This window comes from Patella vulgata, chromosome 5 (assembly GCF_932274485.2).
Source record: "Patella vulgata chromosome 5, xgPatVulg1.2, whole genome shotgun sequence".
Taxonomy (NCBI): Eukaryota; Metazoa; Mollusca; class Gastropoda; family Patellidae; genus Patella; species Patella vulgata.
The window spans coordinates 45129065-45142948 of NC_065883.2; the positions used below are offsets into that span (position 1 = coordinate 45129065).

General features: G+C 37.0%; 1 protein-coding gene and 1 long non-coding RNA gene across 3 annotated transcripts in view; one reads left to right on the plus strand and one right to left on the minus strand.

Moving 5' to 3' along the window:
• Positions 1–13884, plus strand: part of LOC126820260 (uncharacterized) — a 251463-nt gene that overhangs the window by 78147 nt on the left and 159432 nt on the right. The gene's annotated exons all lie outside the window — the stretch shown is intronic.
• LOC126820284 (uncharacterized) lies at positions 11042–12064 on the minus strand. Its single transcript, XR_007679907.2, has 2 exons — positions 11952–12064; positions 11042–11632 (listed from the first exon to the last, which is right to left on the minus strand). It is a non-coding gene; the product is annotated as an uncharacterized LOC126820284 (long non-coding RNA).

The window sequence follows — 13884 nt, forward strand, 5'->3', positions numbered from 1 at the left end:
AACTCCTTCTATAGAGAGTCTAATTGATATATATATGTGAATGAAAAGAGAGAGAGAGGGAGAAATGGGGTTTAACGTCCACTCGACACAAACTAGGTCATTTCGGAACTAACATAGGGTTTATATTTTTTTATTTCAATAATTCGCTTGTGCGTAGGGGTCTTTAGCAGTGGCGGAAACCGGAGAAAACCCACGAGGTTGGACAGGCGACCCTACTCCTTGTCACGTACAACCGGGGAATCGAAACCCCGCCAGTTGACTCAATGACAGACCGTATGATACAGCGCCCACTGAAACAGAAAGAAGCTTTAAAGGAGCTTCTGTGCCATCGGAACGTAGCATGTCGAGATCAGCGAGTTCATCGCTGACCTTCGACCGCAGTCCCAAAGGCTAGCCTACCATGCAACTTCCAGCCAGCATAATGTAATTATATAAGAGACATTTATTCCTACTGGCGATTTACAAATATTGCATGAAGAATTCAAATCATAAGAACATAAACACGACTAATGTACAGTATCATATTGATTATAAAATTACAATGTATATATTGGTTATACTATATATGTCACAAAGCGACAATCATTAAATAATAATAATTGTTTACTAATTATATTAATCATTTTAAGAGGTAGGAGTTATCCGTTGTTTAATTTATCAGTCATATAATTACCCTGGTTAGAAAAGTACGAGAGAGAGAGACAAATAGGGTTTAACGTCCACTCGACATAAACTAGGTCATTTCGGAACTAACATATGGTTATTTTTTTTTATTTCAATAATTCGCTTGCGCGTAGGGATCTTTAGTAGTGGGGGAAACCGGAAGACCCGGAGAAAACCCACGAGGTTGGACAGGCGACCCTACTCCTTGTCACGTATAACCAGGTAATCGAAACCCCGCCAGTTGAATCAATGACAGGCCGTATGATACAGCGCAGTCACAAAGGCTAGCCTACCGTGCAAATTCCAGTCAGCATAAAGTATCTATATAAGAGACATTTATTCCTACTGGCGATTTACAAATATTGCATGAAGAAATTCAAATCATAAGAACATAAACACGACTAATACACAGTATCATATTGATTATAAAAGTACAATGTATATATTGGTTACACTATATATGTCACAAAACAACAATCATTAGATAATAATAATTATTTACTAATTATATAAATCATTTTAAGAGGTAGGAGTTATCCGTTGTTTAATTTAACAGTTATATAATTACCCGGGTTGGAAAGGTACGAACACCTACGACACCAACGATATTTCTGAAACGTCGGGACTATGAAGTCGACAGACCAAACCAGTCCATGAAATATAAATGAAAATCCCCTAATAACCGGAAGTGGTCAAGAAAGGTATTCAAAATTTGACAAAATTCTGAAAAATGGGTGCCTGTGCGCCAAATGAGATGTATCAATTGGTTGTTTACCGAGTACTTAAAGTATTATGTCGTATGATAGCCACGTGAATTATCTACGAGATGGTACTATAGCAACAAGATTTTATTGCCAAGTAAAAAATTTATCGGACTTTGAAAAGTAAGGTTATTTACGATTTCGATCAAGTTTAAACCCATGTTTCTCGGAATAGCCGCCAATGATTTTTTTCAAACTTGCTCAATCGAGATTCTACTGGGTAGTGTATTGTGTGAAACCCTTGTACAATTTTTCTAATTGTCATGGGTAGCCGAAAAAGGAGATCGAAAATTGAAAACAGCGTATTTTTACGAGTTGGAGATTGTTTAGGAGTCAATATCTGAGTTATGCTTATGGGAGGGGGGGAAGGGGTGGGGATAGTCTTTTGTCATATATATGGCGATCGTGTGACGCCTTGGCGACAGTGAAAGCCTTCAGCATTGCGAGCAATTCTAGTTAGGCTAGACTATTGTTTTTACTAAACTTATTATTAAGCTTTGAAAGCCTATTCAGATTACTAAAATTATTATTATTATTATTTACCGCGGGAGCCTATTTCTCCATGATCGAAAACAGATATCGATCTGGGGTTCAATTTTCTATCGGGAAACCATGTGGTGGCTACTTGATAAAGTATTTTTGAAACTTCTGCGCAGACCGGAAGTGGCCGAATTTCGTGCGGTGCATAAAAATTAAAAAATGGCCGTAGCTTCGTCAATTCTGTACCTATTTTCATACAAATGACATTTTCAGAAACCCTTTTATCGGATGATAGCAGTTGAAAATTTCGAAATTTCGAAACTTTGTCGCTGACTTCTAGCGTTCGAAAAATGAAAAATGTTGTTTAAGAGACCTACATTTTTGGGTACTTGAAAGCAATCCGATTCCAGTAATATAACTTTCATTATCACCCTTTATTTTTCGATTTTTTTCGAATTTTCTGCCCATTTTGTGAGCCCGAGTTTCGTTTTATGGCCAAATCGACGTTTCTGAAACTTCTGGAACATGAAGGTATTGTCCAAATCCAACTGATTAAGCTATTTCTACAAGGATCCTTAAACCGGAAGTGGTCGAAAAATTGTCCAATATTTTGAAGAAAACGCAAAAAATGGGTGCTTTTGGGAAAAACGTGATTTCTCCACCCGATATCAACGGATTAAAGAAATTAAGGTATCGTTGGGTAGCCCGGGGCTTTGACTATCATATGATATCAATATCACATGGAGCCTATGAGAGGGCAGCAAAATATGACATACTGAAAATCAAGTATTTTCTGATTTGGAGCGTTTTTGGACGCCTGTATCTCGAAAACTGCTCCAAGGATTTTTCTTAAACTTTACCTATCCTATCGAGAGTCCCTCCGGTAGTCTTGTGCATTAATCCATCCAATAAGACATTGAAATGTCTAGAATAGGTAGAATAACGTTCTGAAAATCGAAAAAAGTTGAAAAATCCTGAAATTTATTACTTTATTATTTAAACAAATTTTTACAAAAAAGTTACAGATAAAGATAGCTGACCTAATTAAAATCCTAACGATGTATAATACGTATTGAAATATTTAAATTTAAATTTCGATATATTGACATTTTTGCATTTTTTGCACTATTGAACATAGGATTGCCCAGGGACATTTTATCTGATCAGACAATGTAATATATCATTACATAGCCCTGTAGCTATTTGATAAGCCAATCCGGTTATTAAAACTATCCCGACAATAATCTCCATACCGGAAGTATTCAAAAAATGAAGAAAAAAGGTTTAAAAAATAGCGCTCTTGCGAAAAACTTGATTTCTCCATCAGATGTTAGCGGAACAAAAGAACTAAAGTATCGCGGGATAGCCCCATTAATGGACTATCATGTGACATCTGAACGATTTAGATTTTATTATTATTATTATTATTTTATTTATTAAAACTATCCCGACAGTAATTTCCATACCGGACGTATTCAAAAAATGAAGAAAAAGGTTAAAAATAATTAGCGCTCGTGCGAAAAACTTGATTTCTCCACCAGATCTTAGCGGACCAAAAGAACTAAAGTGTCGCTGGATAGCCCCATTAATGGACTATCATATGACATCTGAATGATACGATTTAGATGTCTTGAAAATAAATTATGTTCCGCCGAAAATCTAGTATTTTCCGTTTTGAAGCATTTTGAGAGTTCTTTTTCTCAAACACAACAACTACGTTTTTTGTTAAACTTTTTTTTACTCAGAGTCCTATGGGTGGACTATGGGGTGAGTCCAAAAATAAAAGCATTGAAATAACATAAGTTATGGTCGATTTTGGGATTTTGGGTATATTTCGGAGTGGTTTGGTAAGTGACGGTGTATCTAAGATGGCGGTCATAACACAATATTATAATAACTTTGAAGAATGAGCAAATTTTCGCGACCGGGTTGATTTGCTCTGCCCAGGCAATGTTCCTGTGCTCCGATTGCCTTCAAATTTGCACAGTATGTACCTTGGGATTCTAGCTAACACATATTAAAAATAGAAGAGTGTTGGATTCCGAGAACGTTCAACATAAATTCAAAACCCACCCCCAACAATCAAAGGTTTTTTGCTTAAAAAATTGCCGTATTTTATCGAATTTTTATTGTTTTTGATATCTGAGGATTTTCTCAATTTAATATGTGATAAATATCATCGCGGCGCAGCCAACCGCTAGAAATTCCAGAGATTTGGACCACCGGAAGGATGCCTCAGCAGTCACAAATGGTCAAAATAGGCGATTTCAGTTTCTAGTGTCGATACATCATTACGGTCATTTTAAAAAATTGTCTTTTAAGGATAATGTGTATAGTACCAATACCTATCACATAATTAAGAGGCGATAAAATCTCTTTGCATTTGCAATTTCAAAATTAATTAAAACCAATATTAGCCATAAATTTACTTGAGGCCAGGGTCCTTGAAGTTGTACAGCTGCACCCGGTGACCGATTTTTATTTAACGGGGAATAAGTGATAATTCATATTATAGCAGTAAATAATTAAAATATGTCATAGGGATTTTAATAATATGTATATCATGTCTGGGTATTACAGGGTTAAAACCAATATTAAATTCCGAAAATAGTTTTTTTGCTAAAACTCTTTTTTTTTAATGGGATCAAAATGGGGGTAAAGCACAGAGTCTGGGGTGGTAATGGTCGTATTGTGTCCAAATTTCATGGTTTTCGGACAATCGGTACTGGTGTCACGGCGAAATTCCACTTTTTTCCCCTCATGGAAGCAGTAAATTGACTTAAAAAAAAACGACGAAAGGCAGGTGACAAGAACAAACGACTTGAACGAATGCAGGTATCACCTTGAAATTTTCAGGGTACCTGTGTAGCGCATGCGCGAAATCAAAACCAGCTAAACTCGAAAACAACCTTGTCGGCACGGAAAACATCAAAGGAGAAATTTGAATTTTTGAAATATTCAAATACCAAACATTCGACCATGAGCCAGGCTATAAGGAAATGTAATAATTTCGGTAATAGGAGACAGATTCTTTAAGTCACGACCAATTGTGGATGTTTTCAAGCCCATTAATGTTGATTTTTCACTATTTTTCATTTTCAATTCAAAATGGCGTCCATCAGTTGACCTAAATCAAAATTCTACTGCCTACATTTCATGGGCTTTCCTTCAAGGATTTGGAAAATATAATCCCCTTGTCTGTAAGTAAAATATCAAAAAAGCCTTAGCGATATTTCACATTTCAAGATGGTGGCACTTCCGGTTTGGGCTACAAACTTTATTTTTTGTGTACAAATCAGCAGTGTCATAACTAGTAAAGAAATACAATTTCAAGGCAATCGGACCTATATTTCGTCGATTTTTTTTAAAAATTTGATCTTTAAATTCATCAAGGGGAGATAATACAGAAAATTTCTAAGGACATTTTTCAAGTTGTATCGGTAAGATCGACTTACATACTGAATTTCATGAAAATCGTGCAACTATTAAAGAAGTTGTCAAGTTGATTTTAACTTCCGGTTCGAAATCTCAGCGACGAATTTTTGAAATTCGAAAATCCGAAATTGCAGATTTGAAGTAAATGATTCAAGGTTTTTTAGTAAAATGGGTCAAAAAGTCACACAGTTACAGCATTGTAGGTCAAATGCATTCGTTCGTAAAATTCGGTGATTTCGGATGTGTAAAACGTTTTGAAAACATACCTATTCCAAAGCCACCACCCATTCTTGGTGGGGTAGGTCAAAGTTTCAGAAAGATCCCACGGTTAGATTCTGAGATATAAGATTTGCAGGAAAAACACACAAAAAAAAATAACTAGACTTGCTTGCAAGACTGAAGGCTTTCACCGTGCCAAGGCGTCACACGGTCTCCAGATGCATGACAAAAGACTATACCCACCTCTCACCCCCTAAACAAACACACACTTCACCACCCCCCAAATAAAAACACACATTTGCATAACTCAGATATTGACATGTTCTTTGCATGCGCATTACGATAGAAGGGAATCGAAAAATAAAGTTGATCTACGCGAAATGGAAAAAGAACAGTTGCGCGAAATGAACGAAAAGCAATGTCGCAATAGATATTAACATCAAAGTAAAATGAAATGGGTTTAACACCATTCTGCTCGGAATGGAGAGAGAGAGAGAAATGGGTTTTAACGTCCACTCGACACAAACTAGGTCATTTCGGGACTAACATATGGTTTAATTTTATTTCAATAATTCGCTTGCGCGTAGGGGTCTTTAGCAGTGGGAGGAAACCGGAGGACCCGGAGAAAACCCACGAGGTTGGATGCTCGGAATGGACCATGAGGAATGTTTCGAACGTACAGCGGCGCTAGCCTACTCTTATATACAATTCCAAATGCCAAGGGATCTTTTACAGTCACACCAATGTATATGCGGGACTTCGGAATCGAGTTCATGTCAGCTACTGAAATATGTAAATGGTTCAAAAATTAAATATCGCCAATTTTCTGCTTTCGTGTACGTTAAAGATTTGACGTCACTAAACATGTAAAAGTTTACTATTAATTACAGACAGAGTCCATGATCAAACAACTGAGGCAGTCAAGAGCCAGGATGTTCGCGACTACTTTGTTTTTTTATATTTACTGATACTATCATATTTCATTATTTGTTAGCGTAGGACATTGTCATTTATATATATATTAAACATGTAATATATGTCTTATTATAGAAGTCTATAGCGTTATGTTCTTTCGTAATCATTTGTTTAGGGGGGTTGGATGGCTGAATGGTTATCACGTGCAAGCTGTATCATAAAGTCTGTCATTGAGTCTACTGGTGTGGTTTCGAATCCCCAGTTGTACGTGACAAGGAGTAGGGTCGCCTGTCCAACCTCGTGGGTTTTCTCCGGGTCCTCCGGTTCCCTCCCACTGCTAAAGACCCCTACGCTCAAGTGAATTATTGAAATAAAATTGAACCATGTGTTAGTCCCGAAATGACCTAGTTTGTGTCGAGTGGACGTTAAACCCCATTTCTCTCTCTCTCTCTCTCTCTCTCTCTTTAAGTACCTTAATTGTTCGTACCTTTCTAACCAGGGTAATTATATAACTGTAACTGTTAAATCAAACAATGGATAACTCCTACCTCTTAAAAGATTTATATAATTAGTAAATAATCATTATTATCTAATGATTGTTGTTTTGTGACATATATAGCATAACAAATATATACATTGTACTTTTATAATCAATACTAGCAGGATACCCGGCTTCGCTCGGGGGTCATAACTCTGAAACCGGAAGTGGTAGACTAACGCCACCTGGCCTATGTTACTCCAAGGTCCGAGCTACCCCTATACCCAAAATTTCAGACTCGGGGCAGACCTAGTGTAGCTGCCAACCCCGAATAGACCGGCTTCGCTCGAGGGTCATAACTCCGAAACCGGAAGGGTAGACTAACGCCACTTGGCCTATGTTACTCCCAGGTCCGAGCTACCCCTATACCCCAAATTTCAGACTCGGGGCAGACCTAGTGTAGCAGCCTACCCCGAACAGACCGGCTTCGCTCGGGGGTCATAACTCCGAAACCGAAGTGGTAGACTAACGCCACCTGGTCTATGTTACTCCCCGATCCGAGCTACTCCTATACCCCAAATTTCAGACTCGGGGCAGTCATAACTCCGAAACCGGAAGTGGTAGACTAACGCCACCTGGCCTATGTTACTCCCCGGTCCGATCTACCCCTTTACCCCAAATTTCAGACTCGGGGCAGACCTAGTGTAGCCGCCAATCCCGAACAGACAGACAGACAGACAGACAAACGACAGTCACAAATATATAGATGATACTGTGCATTAGTCGTGTTTATGTTCTTATGATTTGAATTTCTTCATGCAATATTTGTAAATCGCCAGTAGGAATAAATGTCTCTTATATAGATACGTTATGCTGGCTGTAAATTACACGGTAGGTTAGCCTTTGGGACTGATTGTAAATTCCCAGTAGGAATAAATATTTCTTATATAGATACATTATGCTGGCTGGAATTTGCACGGTAGGCTATAGCCATTGGGACTGCGCTGTATTATACGGTCTGTCATTGAGTCATCTGGCTGTGTTTTGATTCCCCGGTTGAACGTGACAATGAGTATGTCGCCTGTCCAACCTCATGGGTTTTCTCCGGGTCCTCCGGTTTCCTCCCACTACTAAAGACCCCTATGCGCAAGCGAATTATTGAAATAAAAGAAATAAACCATATGTTAGTCCCGAAATGACCTCTAAACATACTCGTACAGCGGCGCTAGTCTTCTTTTATATAGAATTCCAACCGCCAAGGGATCTTTTACGGTCACACCAATGTGTACACGGGACTTCGGAATTGCGTTCATGTCAGCTACTGAAATATGTAACTGGTTCAAAAATTGATTGAATATTCAATGAAATATCGCCAAATTTCTGGTTTCGTGCACGTTAAACATTTGACGTCACTAATAAAAATTTAATATTAATTACAGATAGAGTCCATGCTCAAACAACGGCATGCCTTTTATCACAGGCGCAATATTCGATACCACTGTACGATACTACTGCCAACGGTTAATAAATTTGACTTTCTTATAAACAGCGTGAGACGTCGATTTCTGTCCAGATGATTACCGGTATAAGGTAATTTTGACACAGAAGCAACAATATTAATTCAAAGGCTAATTATTACACACAGCAATCAACTATTTCTGTTACAGGGTCACTAAACCCATATTTTGGAAAGACGAAAACACTCATAGCTGAAATAATTTCAGTTCAAATATCATAACTGATAAAAGCACTCTTGAAATGTATCCCCTACTTATGTTTCGCTTAAAAATGAAAGGTGCCGTGTTCAATTTTCGATCCCTTTGTTCTGCTACTCCTGAAATTTGGGACTGTTGTACAATCGTTTTATGTAAAACACTACCGATAGGCCTCTCTGTAGAAGAATTTCCAAAAAAGAATTATGTTGACTTTTCGAGAAATAGGCCTATAAAAATGCTCCAAATCGTAAAAATACGACGTTTTCGATTTTCGATCTCTTTTTTCGGCTACCCCTGACCTTTCAAAAAATGACACAGTGGTTTCACAAAACAGAGTACCCATTAGCCTCTCGATTGAGAAAGTTTTTAAAAAATCATTGTCAGACTTTCCGAGAAACATGCGTCCAAAGTTGCTTAAAATCGTAAAAAACGTTACTTTTCAAAGTCAAATAACTTTTTAAATTTTTGATAGAAACATGCCGCTTTAGTACCATCCGATATACAATTGAATTGGCTATTAAACGATATAAAACTTTAACTAATCGACAAGAACACAATTGATACATCGCATTTTCCGCACAGGCACCCATTTTTCACAATTTTGTCAAAGTTTGGATACCTTTCTTGACTACTTCCGGTGGTTAGGGCATTTTCATTTATAGTTCATGGACTGGTTTGGTCCCTCGACTTCATATTCCTGAAGTTTCAGAAAAATCGTTGGAGCCGTTTTAAAAAAATAAGAACTCTACGATTTGACCAAAATGCGAAAAAAAGTGAAAAATTAAAGTCAACATTTCAGAACAAAACTTATATTGTTGGAATTGGATTGATGCCAGCTATCCAAAAATGTAACTAAAATTCCAAAATTCCCAAAAATTAAAATTTTAGAAAATTTTCAAAATTTTCCATTTTTCACCAAAAAAATAATATCGACAAAGTTTCTAATTTCCACAGTTTAGAACTGCTATCTGCTCAGAAATGTCTCCAGCTATCCAAAAATGTAAATATCTGAAGAATCGATTGAGAATTAAGAGAATGATGGCCGATTTTCGTGCACGTTAAATATTTGACGCATTTCCGCTATGCGCACAAATTTCGAAATAGCTTTAAGCAGTAGCTGCACACCCATTGAAATCAAATTTCAAACCTCTATCTCTTATAGTTGCTGAGATCTAGCTTCCCCCAATAAAAAAAAAATAATAACTAGATCTGCTAAGCAGATATTAAAGCTTTCATATTCACAGTCACTGTCACATGTCATAGAAATAATATGAACAGAAAAAAAAAAATCATTATAATGAGTAAAAATTTGGTGAAGTTAATTCGATTTTTCACTGGTAAATAATTAAATAGACAAGTGGCATAACTTGACCCGCATCCCATCAGCTATCCTGAAAAATGCTGGAAAAATTAAACAAGTAAATTGTGTTTAGTACTGGGTTAATTAAGACAGGCATATGCCTTTGCTATACAGGATGACATGAGGGAAATTTAGCTTGGGAGGTGTAGGCCTGCAGCCAAAATTTCTAGCTAGCTTAGAAACACAACTCCGCTACACGGTCTTCCATAAAAGAAAAACTATACATTTTTGGAAAGCTTATGATGCCAGGAAGACAAAATCTGGGAGTTCCAAGCAAAATGTTTGCAATTTATTGATTTAGGGCCAGATGAAATTCGTCAAAATTGTCAAATAAATGCTATTTGTGTACTAACAATTCTGAAGTTGACATAAAATTAAATAGTTGGTAAAACACCTCATGCCTTCATCCTTGGCAATGAACAGTTTATTGGACAGATTTTGATGTAAATAAAAATGCTCAAAACACAAATGTCATGGGTGAATAAAGAATTGTGGAAATCCATTAACGGTAAAAAAGAATTATCTCCCTTTCTGTCAAATGCCTGTAATTGATAGACTATCAGGTCTTGTATGAATCATAAGACCAGGTGTGGGCAAACAAGCCCAATAATTATTTTGTTTGTTGGATCTCAAGGGCCTGTTAGGGTTGGTTGTTGGATGTTTGCTCAGAAATTATCGCTTGTATGGAACATGCTAGAGTCGATTTGTAGCATATTCTAGCCAGGGGATATGTTTGACAGTAGTTGAGTGATATGCTTTTGAAATAATGGAGATCAGTAGCACTTTATAAGCATTGAACCACATGATTTTTTTCCACTAAGATAAACATTCTAAACCCACATACATGTTCCCTTTCAATTAGCCACTACAGTATTTTTACAACTGTACATGTAGCTGTGAACTACTATTTCGGATATGATTAATGGTCAAATTACAAACATACATGTAGATATAAATTAAAAAAAATAATTGTGTATCTGGGCTGAAATGAAGGGAAAGGTTAGAAAACAGGATGAACAGTTGTGAAATTATTTATTAAAGTGAAACAATCATTGAAAATCAAAATTAAACAGTTACTCTGCACATCAAATGTCATCAAAGTTAATCTTCATTATCATCATCACTGTCACTAAATGTATTAACATCAAATTCGGTCTCTTTAACAGTTTTTTTTTCATTTTCACATTGACTACACATGCACAGGTCTGTACAAGAAAGGGGGGTTGGGATGGCCTAGAGTGCCGCGCTTCGACCTCTAGCTGGTCGGTCACCTCTGGCTTGTGGCTGTGGCTTTGATCCCAGGTGTGAGCGTATGTGGCATGGAGATAGAGGCGTCTTCTCAACCTCGTGGGTTTCCTCCGGGCACTCCGGTTTCCTCTCACTGCTAAAGACCCATACGCGCAAGCGAATTATTGAAATAAAATTGAAACTGTATGTTAGTCCCAAAATGACCTAGTTTGTGTTGAGTGGACGTTAAACCCCATTTCTCTCTCTCTCTCTCTGTACAAGACAACTTTGCTGGCCATTTATGATTCTTTCTCTTATGACATCTTCACAGAATATATTGTATGTGGTTTAATATTCGACGGAGGGCTAGTCATCTTTGCTGAAAAATATAAATAAACATATACATGTACACAATTAAAACAAAATTCTGGAGCTTGGTTTACTCTCATTAATTTCGTACAACAGAGGAAAAAGACACTTACACAGGGGTTAACATCTTATTTTCATGCAGAAACCAGCTAATGAAGACAGGAAGGCATTAGCAGTACAAGGAGAGATAGAGAGGAAAATTGCGGTTTAACGTCCACTGGACAAAAACATAGTAATTTCAGGACTCACCCATGGTTCAGTTTTATTTGAATAATACCAGTGGCAAGAAGGCGGAGAATACAAATAAAAAAACCATCACAAATATTTACCTTTCTGATAACTGTCTAAGAAATTCAGTACATTAGCCACAATCCATGCGGGTGCTGTGAAATTTCTAGAGGAGGGAGCTGGAACCCATGAGCCCGTTAAATTCGCCACTGTAAATGAGCAGAGCTACATCAAACCTAATTTTGAGTCCCTCAGTGATAAATAACTTGATTCAAAATCGTATTATAGCCCCAACGACGATTTGATGAATGGAGACCGTAACGTTACGACAAAGTCTAACACTGTAAGTACCAAATAGTCATACGAGATATGTGCATCTCATCAAATTCAGCTTATACCATACCCACAATAATGTTACGGAGTCAGTGAGTTCAAGTTAGACAATACGCTGACCTTCCACTGACCATGCTTATAATATAAAATCTGTCAATGACAGCTGATTCATTGTTTAGTTTTTTATATGATATATTTAATATCAATAATATATGTATATGCATGCTTTATTTTACTTTACACGACCTCTAAAAATGCCCCAAATCGTAAAAATACGACTTTTTGGATTTCGATCTCCTTTTTTCGGCTACCCCGGACATTTTCAAAAAATGATACAATGATTTCACACAACAGGCCAGCTACTAGCCTCTCGATTGACAAGAGTTTCATCGCCCTCCATTCATTATAACCAATGTCATCGTGCCCTAAAGAATCAACAAATCAGCTTGCTTATCTCTGCTTACCCTAGGCAAAAAATGCTCATCTTTGAACTCAATCATGACATTTACCTAGTGAACGCCTACACCAAGTTTGAACATTCTAGCTTAATTAGAAGGAGAGTTCTTGTGTTCCAAAGTCCCGGCCTTCAAATTGCTTCTATTTTTCATTTTCAATTCAAAATGGTGACCATCACGTGACCGAAATCAAAATTCTGATCCGATAGATTTTTAGGCATTCCTTCCAGGATTCCGAAAATATGACGCCCGAGTTTGTAAATAAAATAGCAAAAAAGCCTTTTTGATTTTTCACGTTTAAAGATGGTGGCACTTCCGGTTCGATCGACAAACTCCATATTTTGTGTACGAATCAGTAATTACTTGTCTAGTATCGAATTTTTTTTTAGGTCATTCTGACCTATATTTCGACGATTTTTTTGAAAACTTTGATCCTTAATTTCACCAAGGGGAGATAATTTAGAAAATTTCCAAGGACATCATTGAAGTCGCATTGGCAAGATCTACTAACATTCTAAATTTCACGAAAATCGCACAACTATTAAAGAAGTTGTCAAATTGGTAATAACTTCCGGTTCGAAATGACAGCGACGAATTTTCGAAATGCCAAAATCCGAAATTGCAGATTTGAAGTAAATGTTTTAAGATACTCAAAGAAAAAAGAATTAGTAAAATAGGTCAAATAGTCACAAAGTTACAGCATTGTAGGTCAAATGCATTCCTTCGTAAAATTCGGTGATTTCGGATTCGTAAAACGTTTTGAAAATATATTTAATCAACAGCCACCACCCATTTTTGGGGGGATAGGTAAAAGTTTCAGAACGATCCTATGGTTAGATTCTGAGAAATCCGATTTGTGGACAAAACACAAAAAAAAAATAACAATAATAATCTTAACAGAAACAATAAGCTTTCATATGTAATATGAAAGCTTAACTAGATCTGCATAGCAGATATCAAAGCTTTCATATAAACTTCAAAAGGGGTTATTAGAATCTATGAATCAACAACCACTCTGACGGAAGATATTCTCTGGGCTAAAAAATCTTTTTTCTCTCAGCTAAGAGAGATACGTAGAATTAAACCGGCCCAGAGCCGACCGTGTTGATACGAAGCCGCTTATTTGACATTGACACATAACTGAAGGTGAATAGGCCTACCCGTCCAGTTAATACAATGGGCAATCTCACATCGGTCCACTAAAGAGAGGCACATGCTAGTCGCCCCCTACTTCCCCAAGACATTT